General features: G+C 52.2%; 1 long non-coding RNA gene across 1 annotated transcript; it reads right to left on the reverse strand.

Annotated features, from left to right (window-relative positions):
• Nucleotides 1–1,134: 1,134 nt before the first annotated feature.
• LOC144132093 (uncharacterized) lies at nt 1,135–2,716 on the reverse strand. The gene is made up of 3 exons (XR_013314720.1): nt 2,666–2,716; nt 2,344–2,576; nt 1,135–1,291 (listed from the first exon to the last, which is right to left on the reverse strand). It is a non-coding gene; the product is annotated as an uncharacterized LOC144132093 (long non-coding RNA).
• Between the last annotated feature and the right edge of the window lie 5,684 nt (nt 2,717–8,400).

The following is an 8,400-nucleotide window of genomic DNA, read 5'->3' on the forward strand; positions in this document are numbered from 1 at the left end:
CGCCTGATACCCACCGGTGATACAATGGGTACAAGCTTCCCCTGCCTGGTGCTCGGCTTCTTTAGGATGAAATGCTTTAGAAATAGGTCTTTGACCCCACCTTGAGAAAAAGAAAAACCTTGTGGCATGGCACTTTTTGGCCAGAGATGCCGTTGCGCCATAAAAATTCATCATTATTACAGTTGGAAACTCTGGCTTTTCGATGTTACAAACATCCTCTGCACACAGTCATTAACAAAATTTTGAAGCTTCATTTTGGCTGTCGGACATCTTATGCAAGGATTTGTCTATTGGTACTTCAGCCTTGCAGCACAGCCTGCTAAGTGATAAGAATGAATGAACTGCATGCATGAAAATAAAACATGACCAGTAGTATTTGCAAGCCAGCTTACAACAGAGCAGGAAGCACATGCTCGGCCCAAACAGCACGAGCTTTTTCTAAAAGAGGCTTGAAGAAGTGGCTGCTATATGGCACCTCCACAATTCCAGATTGGTGCGGCAACCACACCACAAAATGGCACACAGCTTTTCTACAAACGTGCAGCTGCGTCTGCACTTGTGTAAAATACGTGTGGGTCTCCAAAAGGGTCCCACTGGCACTCAAGTATGAGGCTTCCAATACTTGGTGGTGGGGCTCCTTAAGAGACCAGGGACATTTGATCTCCAGTACGCCCACACCATGGCAACTGCCGTGCCACAGACCGTCAGGGGTTGCACCAAGGAAAGGAGCCTGGGAAAAAATATTGTTGAGGTAAATTCATGCACCACATAAAATGAACAAGACCATGATCAAGTTCCTTACAAAGCCGCTAACTGAATGTGAATTGAACAGAAACATACATCTGTATCAATCACAAAGCCAATTTCATGGAGCTCGAAGTTGGCATGACGTGCTTTCATGAACTCCAGGTACTGCTCCTTGGCCACCTTTCTTTTTGTCTGCACCCCATCTGACAGCCTCAATGTTGAGTGGGGGCCGCCGCTGCAGGAAGCTGTCCAGAAGGCCCTGGACATTTGTGTCTGCCTTCAGTGTTCGGACCTAAAAAAAAAGATGCAGCTATTTTAATTCACTTACTCCTATGCTCTCACTACAAGCAAATAGTTACAAGTACAAAAATGATTTCTCACCCTGTGCATAGTGGTGCCAGTGAGCCTTCCGTACCTAGCTTCATGCCACAACGGTGATTTGCTTGTTAGCCTCGTGGCTTTTTCTATTCGCTCAATTTCACTGAGCGGAAGAAACATATCCTCAAGGAAGTCTTCCTTTGTGCTTCGTGCTTTTCTAGCATTCCTGGGTGAAAAATTAAGCATAATTTTTTTCCACCCAAAGCATGCTGACTATATTTTGAAGTTGAACATCTCATTTCACCTCAATCAAATATTTTGCAAAAATTATCAAAGGTGCAGCACTCATTAAGCATGTCGATGGAACACTAAGTGACGTATAATTAGCCATGTCATTTACCAACTACCTTTCATGCACCAGCCGATAATCTCAGGGCTAGACATGCAGGCCTAACAAAGTGCCTACTCTGCCATGGCAAGAAAACTTCATTGCCATTTCTTTTTGCGCTGTTTGCAGCTAAGTGCATGTACATTTATTTCACTTGTTTCAAATGTCCACCTTCTAGCATTGCAGTGTGTTCTGCTATTGTTACTGCTTTTAATAGATACTCCTATTCATGTTTCTTTTCTTGTACAGCTTGCGTTGCAAATGAATATGCTAGAGATTGAGATCTAGGGTCATGCACTCACTTCTCGCATGATCACAAAAGGCAGCAGAAATTATGGGATACATTGTTTTTCCGAAAGAGTAGATACAGGGTTGTCCATTCCTAGCTTGAACATGCGAGAGGTGCAGCAGTGCTTTTCGGATTGCCTGTGCGTCCAACATGGCTATGCATCAAAGCAAAGTGGAACAAGAGTAAAAGGTTCTAGAGCTGGTGCTTCTAATCGTATACCACTTTGCTTTGATGCACACGTGTAATGTACAGACTAGTGTCCTTAAGAGCGCAGCCATGACATGCCGCTCGCGCGTTCAATCTAGAAATGGACGCCCCTGTACGTTGGTTTAAAAATTCTGCTGCTAGCATTAGCTGCCTGATGCAGCACAGAAACTCACGTATCAAGAAAGAGGTCTATATAAAATAAAAGCAAGCAATAGCAGAACATGGACAGCCTGGGTTGATCCTGACCTAATACTGAATTGTGCATGACAGTGGCAACAAGAATTTGCAAATGAGCAAACATATAACAAAACATACTAATGCATGCAAGCTACTGTTTTTGGGCAAATGTGCTTTCATGAAGACACCTGATGGCACTGAAACGTGAGAAATGTACCTTAAAAACGTGTACATTTCTTCATCCTCTGAAGCAGAGTCTGTGTCCTCTGAATCTGTCTTCGGAATGCTTCTCAGAACTACAGCACTTGAGCTTGCCTTCCTCAAGCGCTGAAATATTTCTATGTCTCTCGCGTCATAGGTCTCAGAAGTGTGATTGGCTTCCGCAGCAAGTTTTCGTGCCTTCCTGCCGGGCTTGCTCAAGTTGAGCTGGTCAACTGGGACCATGGTGGCCTAAAATGTAACACAATTATGTACAATATTAACATGATGCAGGTATTAGTTGTTTCAAGAAAGCTTTCTCATGTCAATGTTAAATTTACCTTTTTGGACACAGCTGCATGCCAAGCACATGGCTGCGAGGTGCATGAGACATCTACACGCTCCCGAGCCGCTGCCTCGAGCACAAACAGTAGTGCAGCAACATGGCTGCACACTTCACTTAGCCTGCATAACAAAGCACTCGATGATCACCCTGACATAAGAAGGATTTAGTGGAAGAAGTCAACTAACCAGCTTTGCACTGGCAGTGGCCTGCCAGTATTTGTCCTGATGTGTCGTTAACACACACCCATATATCGTGGCCTTTTGCAGCCGCGGTTTGCGAGGGCATGACCTCGGCGCGCACAAAACTTATTTGCACATCACCTGGCCTCCACAGGCGACACTTTCGGACCAATCCTGCAGACGAAGGATAGTGAAGAACACCAGGAGATTAAAAAATGTACTTGTAATCCCAATGTTCCCATCCGAAGGCACAGCGAGGGAAAAAAATTAAAATGCATAAAATATCCAGCCTTAAAGGAGAACGGTAGTTTCTGACTTATGAAGCTGTACCTACATCAGATATAGACATCTGATAACCGGTTGGTCTGCAGAGTTTAGCGTCTAGGAGGTGTCCCGCAGTACGCAAGCTACCGTGGAAGGCGCCAGATTAAATTCGTGCACGCGCAATTTTTAACGTGTCCACACATCACGCAGCACACGATGTGTGCGTTGCCGCCGCTGCTCGCGCAGGCTGAAGGCATCCCGCTACTGCGCTACCGCAGCGAGTCAAGTAGAAGAAACAGTTGACAAGTATTCTTGCGGGAATATGATAATTTTCTTTTTGTTCTTTGAAATGCGGTAGGTAACACCGACAGCGATGCCACAAACGCACAAAACGGATACAAACGCTACACAATTAACGTGGCGATTTCAACCGTCTAAAACGAGGGACTACATAGCCATACGGTCCCTAAGGCGCGTTGGCGCTGCTACCGTTGCCGTGCTTACCTACACTTATCTGCCGTGCAGTCGTAAGTGCCATGCGATGGTGCTATAACCAATGAAGTACTGTGCGGAATGCTTGGTTCGCGCCATGCTGAGCGGTCTGCGCGCCCTGCTTGTTTACGTACGAGAAGACACATCGGCCACTTACCTGACTCAAAGTAGTTGTAAGCCTCCAGAGCTTTGTAGTTCTCAACGTTTTCCGCAGTGAATTTGCTCGGTGAAAACAGCAGATATACAACAACGTTGCTCATCTTCACCGGCAGACACCGACGCTTCCCTTCTGCGCCTTGTACCCACTCGCTTTCCGGTACGGTGTACGGGTCCGGACGCTGCGCACCGTATAAATGGAGCTTCTCCATGTACTGCTTTTGGTCCGCACCGCTCAGGCTCACGACATAATCGCTCGCGGACAGCATGGTCGATCAAGCAGACAAAAAAGCACATACAGCTCACTCTCGCTAGCTTGGTCGCACTGTAACTGAATGTAGCTTCGCAGCCTTTTGCCTACCACGAGGTCGCTAACGACCGCAGCGCCACCTACACCAACTCGTTTGTTTGTAAAATGAAGGAGGTCCATAGAGTCACGTGCGAGAAGCGAGCGCCCGCCAACTGGTTTGGCGGTGTCCGGCGGCTCTTTCGATTAGAACACCGCGCCGCTCCGTTGCTGCCGCGGTTTTCGGCTCCGTCGCCGCCGCGCCATAGAGGATGCCGGTTGTGAGAATGTGGTGCGGTTCCGTGACGTTCCCGTCGTTCCCCGTGCCACACGCAGCCAATGCGCGCGCGGAGGCTCATTGCACGTTGTGACCGCGTAAGAGCGCGACAGCCGTTGATGCTGTCGATGCGCTCACCTGCGATGCATGGTTTGGGATGCTGCTTTCGGAGATGGTCGTGGATGACCGCACGCACGTCCTCAAGCGCGAGGGGCAGATCACTGGCGGGTAGTTGATGTGCGGCAGTCGCGAGTTCGTCAGCTTCTTCGTTGCCGGCGATACCGCAGTGACCGGGCGCCCACTGTGCTCGTACGGCGGACCCCTCTGCGAGAGGCGCTCGATCCGCGAGCGAATGTCCTGCACTAGTGGGGTACCGCGGCCGGTGGATTGCAGGTGGTGGTGGTGAAAACATTTATTCAGAACGGACAGGAGGTGTTTGGATCAGCCCGTAAGGGACCGATCCTTACAAACACTAGGCGGAGGTCCCTAGTTTGGGACCCCATTGGCGGTAGCCGCCGCACGGGCGCGCCCGACTAAGGCTTGTTGGGCCTGTAAGTCGTGGAAGCCGAGCAGGGTCGCCTCCCAGTCCTCCCGGGTTGGGTTGGGGATGGGGGGAATGGCCGGGTTGGAGGGGCAGGCCCACTCCATGTGATAGGTGTCCGAAGACACCGCGCTACAGTGCGGCCAGTTGCCGCTAAAGGAGGGGTCGAAATGTTTTAGGGCTGCCGGGCACAGCAATGTATTGGCTGAGGGCGGCGCAGGAGTCGCACATCAGAGCACTCCTAGGCGGCGGGGGGGGGGGGGGGGGCAGAGGGTCAGCAGCAGGTCCAGCCCGAGCCGGATCACCATCAACTCCGCCGTGGTGGAGGAGCCCAGGAACGTTGCGTGTTGCTGGCTGTGCAGTCGCAGGCCGGGGATGGTAGCCGACGCAGCGAAGGAGCAGCTGTCGCGGTCCACTACGCCGTCGGTGTACACGAGGAGGTGGTCCTGGAGGTCCTCGTGTATGACGGCTGTGGATAGCAGCTGCACAGCACAGAGGTGTGTGCCCCGCTTTCCTGAGATGCCGACGATATCGCTGTACCTCCGAGGCCGCAGTCCAGGGCGCGCAGGAACCGTAGGGGGGGGGGGGGGGGGGGGGAGGGGGGGGCCTTGAGTCAATTGCTCATACTTGAGCAGCGCCGCGCCCATTCGTGAGCGCGGGTGCGAGCGCATACGCTGCAGCAGCGAGCCGCCGTCCGGTGCGCGGTGAAGCCGGTCGATGTGATTCAGTGCCCTGCGTGCTGCTTGCAGCTCAAGTGGCCACGCTCCTGCCTCGGACAACGTTGCGGTGGACTGCGGCTTTTTGGGCACGCTTAGGCACACGCGCAGGGAATTGCGGGGCTAGAGCTCGAGCTTCTTCCAGCACGGCTTGCACCGTGACGTACCGTGACGAGCGGCAACGCATAGAGCACCGCCCCCAAAGCTGCGGCGTTGAATAGCCGCAGCGCGGCTTGCTGGGAGATGCCCTGGCCTCGAGCGGTGAGCTTGTGCGCGGCGGCGGTGGTCCTCTTAATCTGCAGACAGGCCTTGGTCGCCGCGGGGCGGAAGGAAAGGCGCCAGTCGATGTCCAGGCCAAGGTACTGCACCGATTTAAGGCAAGTAATCGGAACCCCGTCCAGTGACAGTGGCGCAAGGTGCGCGCGCCAGCGCGGAACACAGGCCATGGCCACCGATTTGTCCGCTCTCAGCGACAGACCAAGGCTGCGCTAGCTGGCGTCGATTGCGGTCAGAGTTCCCTGAAGGCACCCCCGCACGCGGAGCGCCTCGCCCGGTGGTCCGCGGCACCACAGAGCTATCCCATCTGCATATATGGACATGTACACATGGTGTCGGCCGCTCGTGCGGAGGGAGTCCGGCACCACCGACATGACCACATTAAAAAGAAATGGTGTTAATACAGAGCCCTGCAGCACGCCAAAGTCCACCGGATGAGGCTCAGACAAATTACCCCCTACTCGTACGCGCATGGTGTGCCCGCTCCGGAAGCCGTGAACACATCGCAAAAGGGGCCGGTCACACCGGCCCCCTCAAGCACCGCCAGAATTGGTGCGCGGTTAACGTTGTCGAAAGCTCCCGAGACGCCCAGTAGCAGCAGCAGCGCAACCTGGCCTGCCGCCCTGGCGTGCTCCAGCGTTGTAACAACGTCCGATATAAAATCAGCCGTGCACTGCATCCCACGGGGACCCGTCTGCCGCTCGTCAAACAAATCAGGCTCCGCAGCCCGCTCGTTCAGACGCTGCAACGCCATATGCTCCATGAGCTTACCGGCCGCCGATGTTAATGTTCACTCCCCGGTGTCCGCTCAGCTCCGTGAATGGGCGGCCTGCCTTTCGTATGGTACAAACGTCCGCGGTTCGCCAATCGTCCGGCAGCTCCCCGCATTCCCACACAAGGTCGATCTGCTGCAGAAAGATCTGTTGTTGCTCCGCATCCAGGTTTCGTAGCATCAGGTGTGTCCCCCCGTCCGGTCCGGGCGCCGAGCGGCGGCGGCAGCACTGCAGCGCATTGCTCAGTTGCGCCGCGGTGAACGGCGCATCACATGGACCTTCCGAGGCGACGGGAGAAGGATTGGCGTAGCTTCTGGGGCTCTCAGGAGCAGCTATGTTAGCTGCGTTTGCGGGGCTGGGCGGCGCGAACCGGTCGGCAAACCGCTCTGCCAGCTCTTCAATGCTGAACCCGCTGGAAAAATTTCGACCACATGGGGCTATTTCACGCGAAATGAAAATAAAAATAGCTTTTTGAGGAAAGGAAATGGCGCAGTAATTGTCTCGCACATCGGTACACACCGAAGCCGCGCCGCAAGGGAAAGGAGGAAGATGGGAGTGAAAAAAGAAAGGTGCCGTATTGGAGGGCTCTAGAATAATTTCGACCACCACGTATCTCGGTGTACACCTAAACCCCGCCTTAAGGGAACGCATAAAGGAGGGAGCGAAAGAGGAAAGGAAGAAAAAGCTGCCGTAGTGGAGGTCTCTGGCAAGAATTTCGTCCACCTGGGGATCTTTCACGTTTTGAGGAAAAAGAATGGAGCAGTAATTGTCTCATACATCTGTGGACACGGAAGCCGCGCCGCAAGGGAAGGGAGGAAGGTGGGAGTGAAAGTAGAAATGTGCCGTATTCGAGGGCTCACGAATAATTTCGACCACCACATACATATCTCGATGGACACCTCAACCGCCTTTTAAGGCAGGGCATAAAGGAGGGAGTGAATGAAGAAAGGAAGAAAGAGCTGCCGTAGTGGAGGTATTCGGCGAAAATTTCTTTCACGTGAAGTGAAAATAAAAATCACTTTTTCGGGAAAGGAAACGAAGTAGTAATTGTCTCAAACATCGGTGGACACAGGAACCGCGCCGCAGGGGAAGGGAAAAAGGTGGGAGTGAAAGAATAAAGGTGCCGTATTGGAGGGCTCCAGAATCATATCGACCACCACATATCTCAGTGCACACTTATACCGCGCCCTAATTGAAGGCATTAAGGCGGGAGTGAAGGAAAAAAGAAAGAATTGCCGTAGTGGAGGTTTCCGGCAAAAATTTCGACCACCTGGGGATCTTTCAAGCGCAATGAAAATCACTGACAGCGCACTGACATCACAGAGCGCACAGCACACATTTCGCCTCCATTGAAACGCGGACGCCGCGGTAGGATTCGAACCCGGGTACTCCTGCTACTGAGCCTAACTACTGAGCCACCTGCAGCAGGTATCTTTCAAGTGCACTGACGCTGCACAGCACACCGTTTTTAAAGCGAAATCTTTACTGGCCGCGAACTTACGATTTCGGCGTGGCGATGCTCCGAGCAGGCACATGACGTCACAACATGCGTCCCGCCACGGATATTTCTCTCTCATGCTCCCTAGTCACTACTGCGCATATGCCACAAGGAGCATCGAGCCACAGGTGTTCCGCCGCTGCGCAGCGCCGCGCCTTTCATAAATAATAATAATAATAATAATAATAATAATAATAATAATAATAATAATAATAATAATAATAATAATAATAATAGTAATATAATCATTAATAAATGGTTTTTGGGAAAAG

Source organism: Amblyomma americanum, chromosome 1, assembly GCF_052857255.1.
Source record: "Amblyomma americanum isolate KBUSLIRL-KWMA chromosome 1, ASM5285725v1, whole genome shotgun sequence".
Classification (NCBI taxonomy): Eukaryota; Metazoa; Arthropoda; class Arachnida; order Ixodida; family Ixodidae; genus Amblyomma; species Amblyomma americanum.